Raw genomic sequence first — 11,846 nt, forward strand, 5'->3', positions numbered from 1 at the left:
ACAAAATAATGAATACCTCTCATAAGTAACGTGCCGCTTTAAAAAAATCATCTATATGAGAGCAAATGGTAAACAATTACTTTAAAACAAAGATGAGGAATGTAAGAGTCAGGGGAAGTAGATTATTGGAAGGTTGCAATTGCCTATCTAGGATAAAACTATTGGTCTCTACTCCTCCAGAATAAAAGAAAGAAAGAAACCAAAGGCTCGAAGAAGAAACTAGTCTACAGGACAAATAGTCTACATGAGCCATGACCTCATCTACCTTGAAACCAAAAAAAAAAAAAAAAACTAGATGGTGCCCGGCTACCACCTCCGACCATTCTTATCAGGGCCACAGTAGATGGACCCTGATAGTATGGGAGAAAAATGTGGAATAGAACCTCAAATTCATAAAAAACTAAACAAAAACCAGACTGGTTGAGACTGGAGGACTACTGTCCTGAGATACTCTTTAAACCTTGAACTGAAACTAGACCTGAGGTTATCTTTTAGCTAAATAATAGATAGGCTCCTAAAATAAAGAATACCACCCATGACGACTGTGATCCTATAAAAAATCATCTTTATGGGACCAAATAGTCAACAATTACTTTAAAACCAAGGTAAGAATGCAAGGAGGCAGGGCAACTAGATTAATGAAAGTGGAACAACCATAACAGAAATATTGAGAATGTTCACGAATCATGAAGAATGTATCCAATGTCACTGAACAATCTGTGCAGAAATTGTTGAATGAGAACCTAAACTGCTATATAAGCCTTCACTAGAAACATATTATTATACTAAAAAGAGTATTTTCTAATTTCCTTTGTGATTTCTTCTTTGAACCAAGAATTATTTAGAAGTACACTGTTTAATTTTCTACTATTTGGAAAATTTATGGATATTTTATTGTTATTGGTTTCTAATTTCATAGTATTGTGGTCAGATAACATACTCTATGACGCCGATCCTCCTGAATGTATTGAAAGCTGTTTTAGGGCAGTGGCATAGTGGTTAAGGGATGTGGCTGCGAACCAAAAGGTCAGCAGTTTGAATTCACCAGTGGCTCCATGGAAACTTTATGGAGCACTTCTACTGTCTGATGGAGTCACTATGAATCAGAATCGACTCAACAGTATAAGGTACTTAAGGTCCCCTGGTGGTACAATGGTTAAGCACTCGGCCGCTCACTGAAGGCTTAGAGGTTCAAATGCACCAGCCACTTTGTAGGAGAAAGATGTGGCAGCCTTCTTCCATAAGACTAAAAAAAAAAAAACAGCCTTGGAAACCCTATGAGGCACTTATAGCCAGTACTAGGGTCGCTATGAGTCAAAACTGACTCAACAGCAATGGGTATCTAAAGTCCTCAGGTGGCACAAGTGGTTTGCTTTTGTCTATTAACCTAAAGGTTGGTGGTTCAAACCTACTCAGTGGCACCACAGAAGAAAGGCCTGGCAATCTGCTTCCATAAAGATTAGAGCCAAGAAAACCCTATGAAGCAGTTTTACCGTAACACATGGGGTCACCACGAGTTAGAATTTGGGTTATACGGTCTAGTTTGATGAATGCCGCATGTATACTTGCAAAGAATTAGACTCTGCAATGGTTAAGTGTATTATTTCTGTAAATGGCAATTAGGTTAATCTGGTTGATAATGCTATTCAAATCTTTTATATCCTTACTGATTTGTCTATGTGTTCTAACAATTAATAAGGAAGAGGTGTTACTATCTCTTTTTGTTTGACTTTCTGCAATTTGAATATGATATGCCTGGGTGCAGATTTTTTCATATATATCTTGCTTTGTCGCTATGAGTAGGAATCGGTCCGACAGCAACGGGGTTTGGTTTTGAATTTATCTTGCTTAGTGTTTTCTGGGTCTACTGGATTTGTAGTTTGGTGTCTGTCAACAATTTTGGAAAATTCTCAGTCCTTGCTGCTTCAAGTCTTTCTTCTGTTCCTTTCTCTCTTCTCCTCTTAGTATTCCCGTTATGCGTATGTTACATGTTTTGTGATTGCCCCACAGTTCTTGGATAGTTCTTTTTTTTTTCCTCCAATCTTTTTTTCTCTTTGACTTCCAGTTTGAGAAGTTGCTACTGAAATATCTTCAAGGTCACTGATTCTTCCCTCAGCTATTTCCAACCTACTAGTAGGGACATCAAATGCCTTATTCATTTCTGCTGCAAATTTTGATTTCTCACATTTCCTTATTGTTCACAATTTTTTTGGTTAGACTACTCATCTATTCTTGCCTGTTGTCCACTTTTTCCATCAGAGCCCTTAACATATTAATCATAGTCATTTGAAATCCCCAGTCTGATAATTCTAACACCTCTGGCATTATCTGAGTCTGCTTGTGATACCTAGCCTTTCTCTTCAGATTGTTTTTTGCTTTATAGTATGCCTTGTAATTTTCTGTTGAAAGCCAACATGATGTATAGGTAAAAGGAACTTATTCTTTTGGATGTAAAGTTTTGTAATGTTCATGCAGAGGTAAAGTGTGGGGAAAGAGAATGCTTGTATGGAACATAAGTCATATTATGTCACTCTTCTACTTAAACTTTGCCTTTTCTCTCAAAGGAAAAGTCAAAGTCCTCTAAGTGGCTAACAAGTCCTACATGATCTGGCTTCCATTACTACTTTGGTCTCACCTCCTACTGCATTCCCCCCTTGCTCCATTACAGCCTTTCTGGTTTCCTTACTGTTTCTCTAACACATCAGGCATGCTCTTGCCTCAGGACCTTTGTACTTGTGTCCTCTCCTGAAATGGTCTTTCTTTAGCCATTCCCACGGCTTGTGCTCGACTCAAATGTCACCTTATCATAGACACCTTCCTTTCTACCCTACATTAAAAGCAATCCTCCTTCCCGCATCTACCTTCTCACCCTCTCCTAGAATTCCCTTTCCTCTTATGCAGCTTCATGCTTTTCTCCAAAGCACATTTCACCATCTTATTTGTCTGTTTATTTATTATCTATCTTCCTGACTATAGGATGTATGTTCCATGAGGGCAGAGTCTTGCCGTTTTTCATTCACTGCTGGATACCCCCTGCCTAGAACAGTGCCCAGTACATAGCAGCACTCAATAAACATTTGTTGGATAGAATACTAAAGAATAGACTAATCAATGGAAAGATGCAATTATTGGGCAGCACTGAGAACTGGAAAACCTGCTTTAGAGCCTTGATTCTGACTCCATAAAAAGTTTCCCAATGACTTCCCCTTTCTGCTTCCCTAGACCTCCTTGCTCCAGCCCCATCTCTTTCATAGCCTTTCCAGCTTTCCACCCAATGTTGGAAGCGGCAGTGCCTGAAGCAGACGGTCCACCGGGCACAGGTAGGACACAAAGTGATGGTGCAAGGGCAGGGAAGGCAGCTGCGATAGCTTATCCATATCCATACCTTAGCTTTGGTTGGCTGTGCTGAAAAAGATCCACGTAAATCCTGTAGGATGCCACTAGACAACATAATAGAGAATTTGTCGTAAAATAAGGAAGAGTTCACTGACTCAGCTGATAAGACATTGAGACTCTTCATCTTGGAGTTGTCCAGTCATCCAGGCACTGGGCACAATCTTTAGTTCACAAAGAAGCCATGGTATAAAAGATCTAACTGTGAAAACAGATTGTTTGGGCTCAGATCCTGACTCTGTCACTTACCAACTATGGTATCTTGGAAAATTTGTGTCATTAAACTGGGTCAGTTAAAAGGATATAATAATATCAATCACATACAGATTTTGGAAGGATTAAATAAGTGTGAAGTGGTAACTACAGAAACGGGCACAGAGGGAGGGCTCTATGAGAGGTATTGTTACAATTATTAAATATTACCATCACCACCCCAGTACATACAAAATGAACTTCAGTATTTTCAAGGGTGGGAAAATTAATATACAGAAAAAAAATTTATTTTTAATGCTCTTTTAACACAGATATCATCTAAGCCTTCGTAATTACACCATGTGATGCAAAAAGACCAAAACTGTCTATAAACATTTGATGAAGAAAATCATCGTAATTTCAAAAAGAATGAAATATCTTACTGTAAAGTTTTCACCCATCTTGTTCTTCCCAACACCTATGAGAAGTCCTAACTGCACACAAAGATAAAAGAGCAAAATAGGATGAAAATCCCAATGAATTAATGTCGGAAAATTGTATGATGTTCTTTAACATTAAAAATAAATAAATCTGACTTTAAACTAAAGTATTACACACTACTAAAAACTTGATCATGACATGTAACAGAGTTTAACGTACATTTTCACCCATATGAATTAAAAAATTTTTTAAAATAATTTTTATTGAGCTTTAAGTGAACATTTACAAATCAAGTCAGTCCGTCACATATAAGCCTATATACACCTTACTCCACACTCCCACTTACTCTCCCCCTAATGAGTCAGCCCTTCCAGTCTCTCCTTTCGTGGCAATTTTGCCAGTTTCTAACCCTCTCTACCCTCCCATCTCCCCTCCAGACAGGAGATGCCAACACAGTCTCAAGTGTCCACCTGATACAAGTAGCTCACTCTTCATCAGCATCTCTCTCCTACCCATTGTCCAGTCCCTTCCGTGTCTGATGAGTTGTCTTCGGGAATGGTTCCTGTCCTGGGCCAACAGAAGGTTTGGGGACCATGAACGCCAGGATTCCTCTAGTCTCAGTCAGATCATTAAGTCTGGTCTTTTTTATGAGAATTTGGGGTCTGCATCCCACTGATCTCCAGCTCCCTCAGGGGTTCTCTGTTGTGCTCCCTGTCAGGGCAGTCATCGGTTGTGGCCGGGCACCAACTAGTTCTTCTGGTCTCAGGATGATGTAAGTCTCTGGTTCATGTGGCCCTTTATATCTCTTGAGCTCATAGTTATCGTGTGACCTTGGTGTTCTTCATTCTCCTTTGCTCCAGGTGGGTTGAGACCAATTGATGCATCTTAGATGGCCGCTTGTTAGCATTTAAGACCCCAGACGCTACATTTCAAAGTGGGATGCAGAATGTCTTCATAATAGTATTATTTTGCCAATTGACTTAGAAGTCCCCTCAAACCATGTTCCCCAGACCCCCGCCCCTGCTCCGCTGACCTTTGAAGCATTCATTTTATCCCGGAAACTTCTTTGCTTTTGGTCCAGTCCAGTTGAGCTGACCTTCCGTGTATTGAGTGTTGTCCTTCTCTTCACCTAAAGTAGTTCTTATCTACTAACTAATCAGTAAACAACCCTCTTCCACCCTTCCTCCCTCCCCCCCTTGTAACCACAAAAGTATGTGTTCTTCTCAGTTTATACTATTTCTCAAATCTTATAATAGTGATCTTATACAATATTTGTCCTTTTGCCTCTAATTTCACTCAGCATAATGCCTTCCAGGTTCCTCCATGTTATGAAATATTTCACAGATTCGTCACTGTTCTTTATCGATGCGTAGTATTCCATTGTGTGAATACACCACAATTTATTTAACCATTCATCCGTTGATGGACACCTTGGTTGCTTCCAGCTTTTTGCTATTGTAAACAGAGCTGCAATAAACATGGGTGTGCATGTATCTGTTTCTGTGAAGGCTCTTATTTCTCTAGGGTATATTCCTAGGAGTGGGATTTCTGGGTTGTATGGTAGTTCTATTTCTAACTGTTTAAGATAACGCCAGATAGATTTCCAAAGCGGTTGTACCATTTTACTTTCCCACCAGCAGTGTATAAGAGTTCCAATCTCTCTCCACAGCCTCTCCAACATTTATCATTTTGTGTTTTTTGGATTAATGCCAGCCTTGTTGGAGTGAGATGGAATCTCATCGTAGTTTTAATTTGCATTTCTCTAATGGCTAATGATCAAGAGCATTTTCTCATGTATCTGTTAGTTACCTGAATATCTTCTTTGGTGAAGTGCGTGTTCATATCCTTTGCCCACTTCTTGATTGGGTTGTTTGTCTTTTTGTGGTTGAGTTTTGACAGAATCATATAGATTTTAGAGATCAGGCGCTGGTCGGAGATGTCATAGCTGAAAATTCTTTCCCAATCTATAGGTGGTCTTTTTACTCTTTTGGTGAAGTCTTTAGATGAGCATAGGTGTTTGATTTTTAGGAGCTCCCAGTTATCTGGTTTCTCTTCATCATTTTTGGTAATGTTTTGTATTCTGTTTATGCCTTGTATTACGGCTCCTAAGGTTGTCCCTATTTTTTCCTCCATGATCTTTATCATTTTAGTCTTTATGTTTAGGTCTTTGATCCACTTGGAGTTAGTTTTTGTGCATGGTGTGAGGTATGGGTCCTGTTTCATTTTCTTGCAAATGGATATCCAGTTGTGCAGCACCATTTGTTAAAAAGACTATCTTTTCCCCACTTAACTGACACTGGGCCTTTGTCAAGTATCAGCTGCTCATATGTGGATGGATTTATATCTGGGTTCTCAATTCTGTTCCATTGGTCTGTGTGTCTGTTGTTGTACCAGTACCAGGCTGTTTTGACTACTGTGGCTGTATAATAGGTTCTGAAATCAGGTAGAGTGAGGCCTCCCACTTTCTTCTTTTTCAGTAATGCTTTGCTTATCCGAGGCTTCTTTCCCTTCCATATGAAGTTGGTGATTTGTTTCTCTATCACATTAAAAAATGACATTGGAATTTGGATCGGAAGTGCATTGTATGTATAGATGGCTTTTGGTAGAATAGACATTTTTACTATGTTAATTCTTCCTATCCATGAGCAAGGTATGTTTTTCCACTTAAGTAGGTCCTTTTTAGTTTCTTGTAGTAGTACTTTGTAGTTTTCTTTGTATAGGTCTTTTACATCTTTGGTAAGATTTATTCCTAAATATTTTATCTTCTTGGTGGCTACTGTGAATGGTATTGATTTGGTATTTCCTCTTCGATGTTCTTTTTGTTAATGTAGAGGAATCCAAGTGATTTTTGTATGTTTATCTTATAACCTGAGACTCTGCCAAACTCTTCTATTAGTTTCAGTAGTTTTCTGGAGGATTCCTTAGGGTTTTCTGTGTAGAAGATCATGTCATCTGCAAACAGAGATAACTTTACTTCCTCCTTGCCAATGCCGATGCCCTTTATTTCTTTGTCTAGCCTAATTGCTCTGGCTAGGACCTCTAGCACAATGTTGAATAAGAGCGGTGATAAAGGGCATCCCTGTCTGGTTCCCGTTCTCAAGGGAAATGCTTTCAGGCTCTCTCCATTTAGAGTGATGTTGTCTGTTGGCTTTGCATAGATGCCCTTCATTATGTCGAGGAATTTTCCTTCAATTCCTATTTTGCTGAGAGTTTTTATCATAAATGGTTTTTGGACTTTGTCAAATGCCTTTTCTGCATCAATTGATAAGATCATGTGGTTTTTGTCTTTTGTTTTATTTATATGGTGGGTTACATTAATGGTTTTTCTGATATTAAACCAGCCTTGCATACCTGGTATAAATCCCACTTGGTCACGATGGATTAATTTTTTGATATGTTGTTGAATTCTATTGGCTAGAATTTTGTTGAGGTTTTTGCATCTATGTTTTTGTGATGTCTTTACCTGGTTTTGGTATCAGGGAGATGGTGGCTTCATAGAATGAGTTAGGTAGTATTCCGTCATTTTCTATGCTTTGAAATACCTTTAATAGTAGTGGTGTTAACTCTTCTCTGAAAGTTTGGTAGAACTCTGCAGTAAAGCCATCTGGGCCAGGGCTTTTTTTTTGTTGGGAGTTTTTTGATTACCGTTTCAATCTCTTTTTTTGTTATGGGTTTATTTAGTTGTTCTACTTCTGATTGTGTTAGGTAGGTAGTGTTTTTCCAGGAATTCATCCATTTCTTCTAGGTTTGCAAATTTGTTAGAGTACAATTTTTCGTAATAATCTGATATGATTCTTTTAATTTCTGTTGGGTCTGTTGTGATGTGGCCCATCTCGTTTCTTATTCAGGTTATTTGTTTCCTTTTCTGTATTTCTTTACTCAGTCTGGCCAATGGTTTATCAATTTCTTTAATTTTTTCAAAGAACCAGCTTTTTGCTTTGTTAATTCTTTCAATTGTTTTCCTGTTCTCTAATTCATTTAGTTCAGCTCTAATTTTCATTATTTGTTTTCTTCTGGTGCCTGATGGATTCTTTTGTTGCTCACTTTCTATTTGTTCAAGTTGTAGGGACAGTTCTCTGATTTTGGCTCTTTCTTCTTTTTGTATTTGTGCATTTATCGATATAAATTGACCTCTGAGCACCGCTTTTGCTGTGTCCCAGAGGTTTTGATAGGAAGTGTTTTCATTCTCGTTGCGTTCTATGAATTTCTTTATTCCCTCCTTAATGTCTTCTATAACCCAGTGTTTTTTCAGGAGGGTATTGTTCAGTTTCCAAGTATCTGATTTCTTTTCCCTAATTTTTCTGTTACTGATTTCCACTTTTATGGCCTTATGGTCTGAGAAGATGCTTTGTAATATTTCGATGTTTTGGATTCTGCAAAGGTTTTTGTTATGACCTAATATGTGGTCTATTCTGGAGAATGTTCCATGTGTGCTAGAAAAAAAGTATACTTTGCAGCAGTTGGGTGGAGTGTTCTGTATAAGTCAATGAGGTCAAGTTGGTTGACTGTAGCAATTAGGTGTTCCGTGTCTCTGTTGAGCTTCTTACTGGATGTCCTGTCCTTCTCCGAAAGTGGTGTGTTGAAGTCTCCTACTATAATTGTGGAGATGTCTATCTCATTTTTCAGTTCTGTTAAAGTTTGTTTTATGTATTGTACAGCCCTGTCATTGGGTGCATAAATATTTAGTATGGTTATATCTTCCTGGTCAATTGTCCCTTTAATCATTATGTAGTGTCCTTCTTTATCCTTTGTGGTGGATTTAACTTTAAAGTCTATTTTGTCAGAAATTAATATTGCTACTCCTGCTCTTTTTTGCTTATTGTTTGCTTCATATATTTTTTTCCATCCTTTGAGTTTTAGTTTGTTTGTGTCTCTAAGTCTAAGGTGTGTCTCTTGTAGGCAGCATATAGACAGATCATGTTTCTTTATCCAGTCTGAGACTCCCTGTCTCTTTATTGGTGCATTTAGTCCATTTACATTCAGCGTAATTATAGATAAGTTTTTTTTTATGTGTTTAGCGCTGTCATTTTGATGCTGTTTTATGTGTGTTGTTGACAATTTCATTTTTCCACTTACTTTTTTGTGCTGAGACGGTTTTCTTTGTAGATTGTGTGTTTCTCATTTTCATAGTATTTGACTTTGTGTTTGCTGAGTCGTTATGTTTTTCTTGGTTTTTATTTTGAGTTATGGACTTGTTATGCCTCTTTGTGGTTACCTTAATATTTACCCCTATTTTTCTAAGTAAAAACCTAACTTGTATTGTCCTATATCGCCTTGTATCTCTCTCCATATGGCAGTTCTATGCCACCTGTATTTAGTCCCTCTTTTTGATTATTGTGATCTTTTACATATTGACTTCAAGGATTCCCTGTTTTGAGCATTTTTTTTTTAATTAATCTTAATTTGTTTTTGTGATTTCCCTATTTGAGTTGATATCAGGATGTTTTGTGACCTTGTGTTGTTTTGGTATCCGATATTATTGGTTTTCTGACCAAACGATTTCCTTTAGTATTTCTTGTAGCTTTGGTTCGGTTTTTGCAAATTCTCTAAGCTTGTGTTTATCTGTAAATATCTTAATTTCACCTTCATATTTCAGAGAGAGTTTTGCTGGGTATATGATCCTTGGCTGGCAGTTTTTCTCCTTCAGTGCTCTGTATATGTCATCCCACTGCCTTCTTGCCTGCATGGTTTCTGCTGAGTAAAAGTCTGAACTTATTCTTATTGATTCTCCCTCGTAGGAGACCTTTCATTTATCCCTGGCTGCTTTTAAAATTTTATTTTTGGTTTTGGCAAGTTTGATGAGAATATGTCTTGGTGATTTTCTTTTTGGATCAATCTTAAATGGGGTTCGATGAGCATCTTGGATAGATATCCTTTTGTCTTTCATGATGTCAGGGAAGTTTTCTGTCAGCAGATCTTCAATTATTCTCTCTGTGTTTTCTGTCCTCCCTCCCTGTTCTGGGACTCCAATCACACGCAAGTTATCCTTCTGGATAGAGTCCTACATGAGTCTTAGGGTTTCTTCATTTTTTAAAATTCTTTTATCTGATTGTTTTTTCAGCTATGTTGGTGTTAATTCCCTGGTCCTCCAGATCTCCCACTCTGCATTCTAATTGCTCGAGTCTGCTCCTCTGACTTCATATTGCGTTGTCTAATTCTGTAATTTTATTGTTAATCTTTTGGATTTCTGAATGCTGTCTCTCTATGGATTCGTGCAACTTATTAATTTTTCCACTATGTTCTTGAATAATCTTTTTGAGTTCTTCAACTGTTTTATCAGTGTATTCCTTGGCTTTTTCTGCAGATTGCCTTATTTCATTTCTGAGGTCATCCCTGATGTCTTGAAGCATTCTGTAAATTAGTTTTTTATATTCTGTATCTGATAATTCCAAGATTGTATCTTCATTTGGGAAAGATTTTGATTCATTTGGGGGGTTGTAGAAGCAGTCATGGTCTGCTTCTTTATGTGCTTTGATATCGACTGCTGTCTCCGAGCCATGACTAAGATATTGTAGTGATTTATTCTATATTTGCTCACTGAGTCTTATCTTGTTTTGTTTTCTTTCAATATACATGGATGGGCTACTAGATTGTGCTGTCTTGATTGTTGTAGCCCTTGACTTACTTATGACCTATTACCAGCTGGTTTGGGTTGTTACCAGATATATATGCCTGAGTCCATTCACTATTCTTGAGTAGAGTCTGATTTTGGGTCAAGTGTGTGATGCAGCCTATCACCTATCCACCTTGAGAAGTAGTGGGGATAGTTGTGTGCCCCAGATTCTAGTAGCAGCTGGGGTTCACACTCTGGGGGGGGGCAGGATGCTGACAGGCTTCCCCCATATGTCAGTGAGGTAGGTGTGTCTCTATTCCTAAAGCACTTTGGTGGGTGGGCTCTGCAGCTGTACCTTAGGCCCCCAATGCAAGTACCTCTACAGATTGGTAGGTGTCACCCTCCTTAGACCCCTAAAGCAGGAGGCTAGGTGGTGTGGGGGGAGCTTCAGCCCTCAGTTCCCTGTTGTGGGTCAGTGAGGGCTCTGTTCAGTACGCAGAGATATCAGACCTGGGAAACTTGTCTTTCCAGTAAATCCGCTAAAAAAAATGCAGTCAGATCCCTATCAGAAATGCCTTTGCATTATAATAGCCACCTTGTTCCCTGTAGGGATGAAAGCTGGAGACTGGATCACATATGCTTGGCTGGAGCTGGTTCTGTGTTTTTAGTCCAATTAGGGAAGGATTTTTGGTTCCTGGGTTTTTTGTGGTTGCTTTTCTCAGGCCGGAAGAATGGGTTAGAAAAAGACCAAAAAAAAAAGGGGTGGGGGGAAGAAAAACCGCGGAGCAGTTCTCCCTCTGGCTCAGGAAATTCCAATGTTAATGAAGCCGCCTGGGAAGGGGAGGAGAGGGTTCATAAAAACAGGAGAGAGTAGCACCTCGGAATATAGACAAAGTTACTTATCTTGCTTGGGATGACTTTTATCTGAGATTCCCGAGGGGCGTGTTGCCTATGTGCGCTGGCTGGGTAAAGATTGCCCCCAAGGGTCTGGCCCGCAGACGCCGCGGTGAGTTCCTCCACTGCCACTCCAAAGCCCAGCATCAAGGTTCCCTGGCTGAGACGCTGCACTCCCAGCTCCAAAACCAGACGCTGCCTCCCGGGGACTTCTCCTCCCATCAGCCGCATCACTGCGCCGCCTGCGCTGACTGGCTGGCCCCCCTCCCGAGGTCAGTTCAGGGGGGTAGGGCTGCGCTCCGTGTTTGCACCTTCACAGGATGTCCTGCTCAGCTCCCCTGCACCCAGTCCAAAGCCCTGAGTCAAGGTTCCT

Source organism: Loxodonta africana, chromosome 26, assembly GCF_030014295.1.
Source record: "Loxodonta africana isolate mLoxAfr1 chromosome 26, mLoxAfr1.hap2, whole genome shotgun sequence".
Classification (NCBI taxonomy): domain Eukaryota; kingdom Metazoa; phylum Chordata; class Mammalia; order Proboscidea; family Elephantidae; genus Loxodonta; species Loxodonta africana.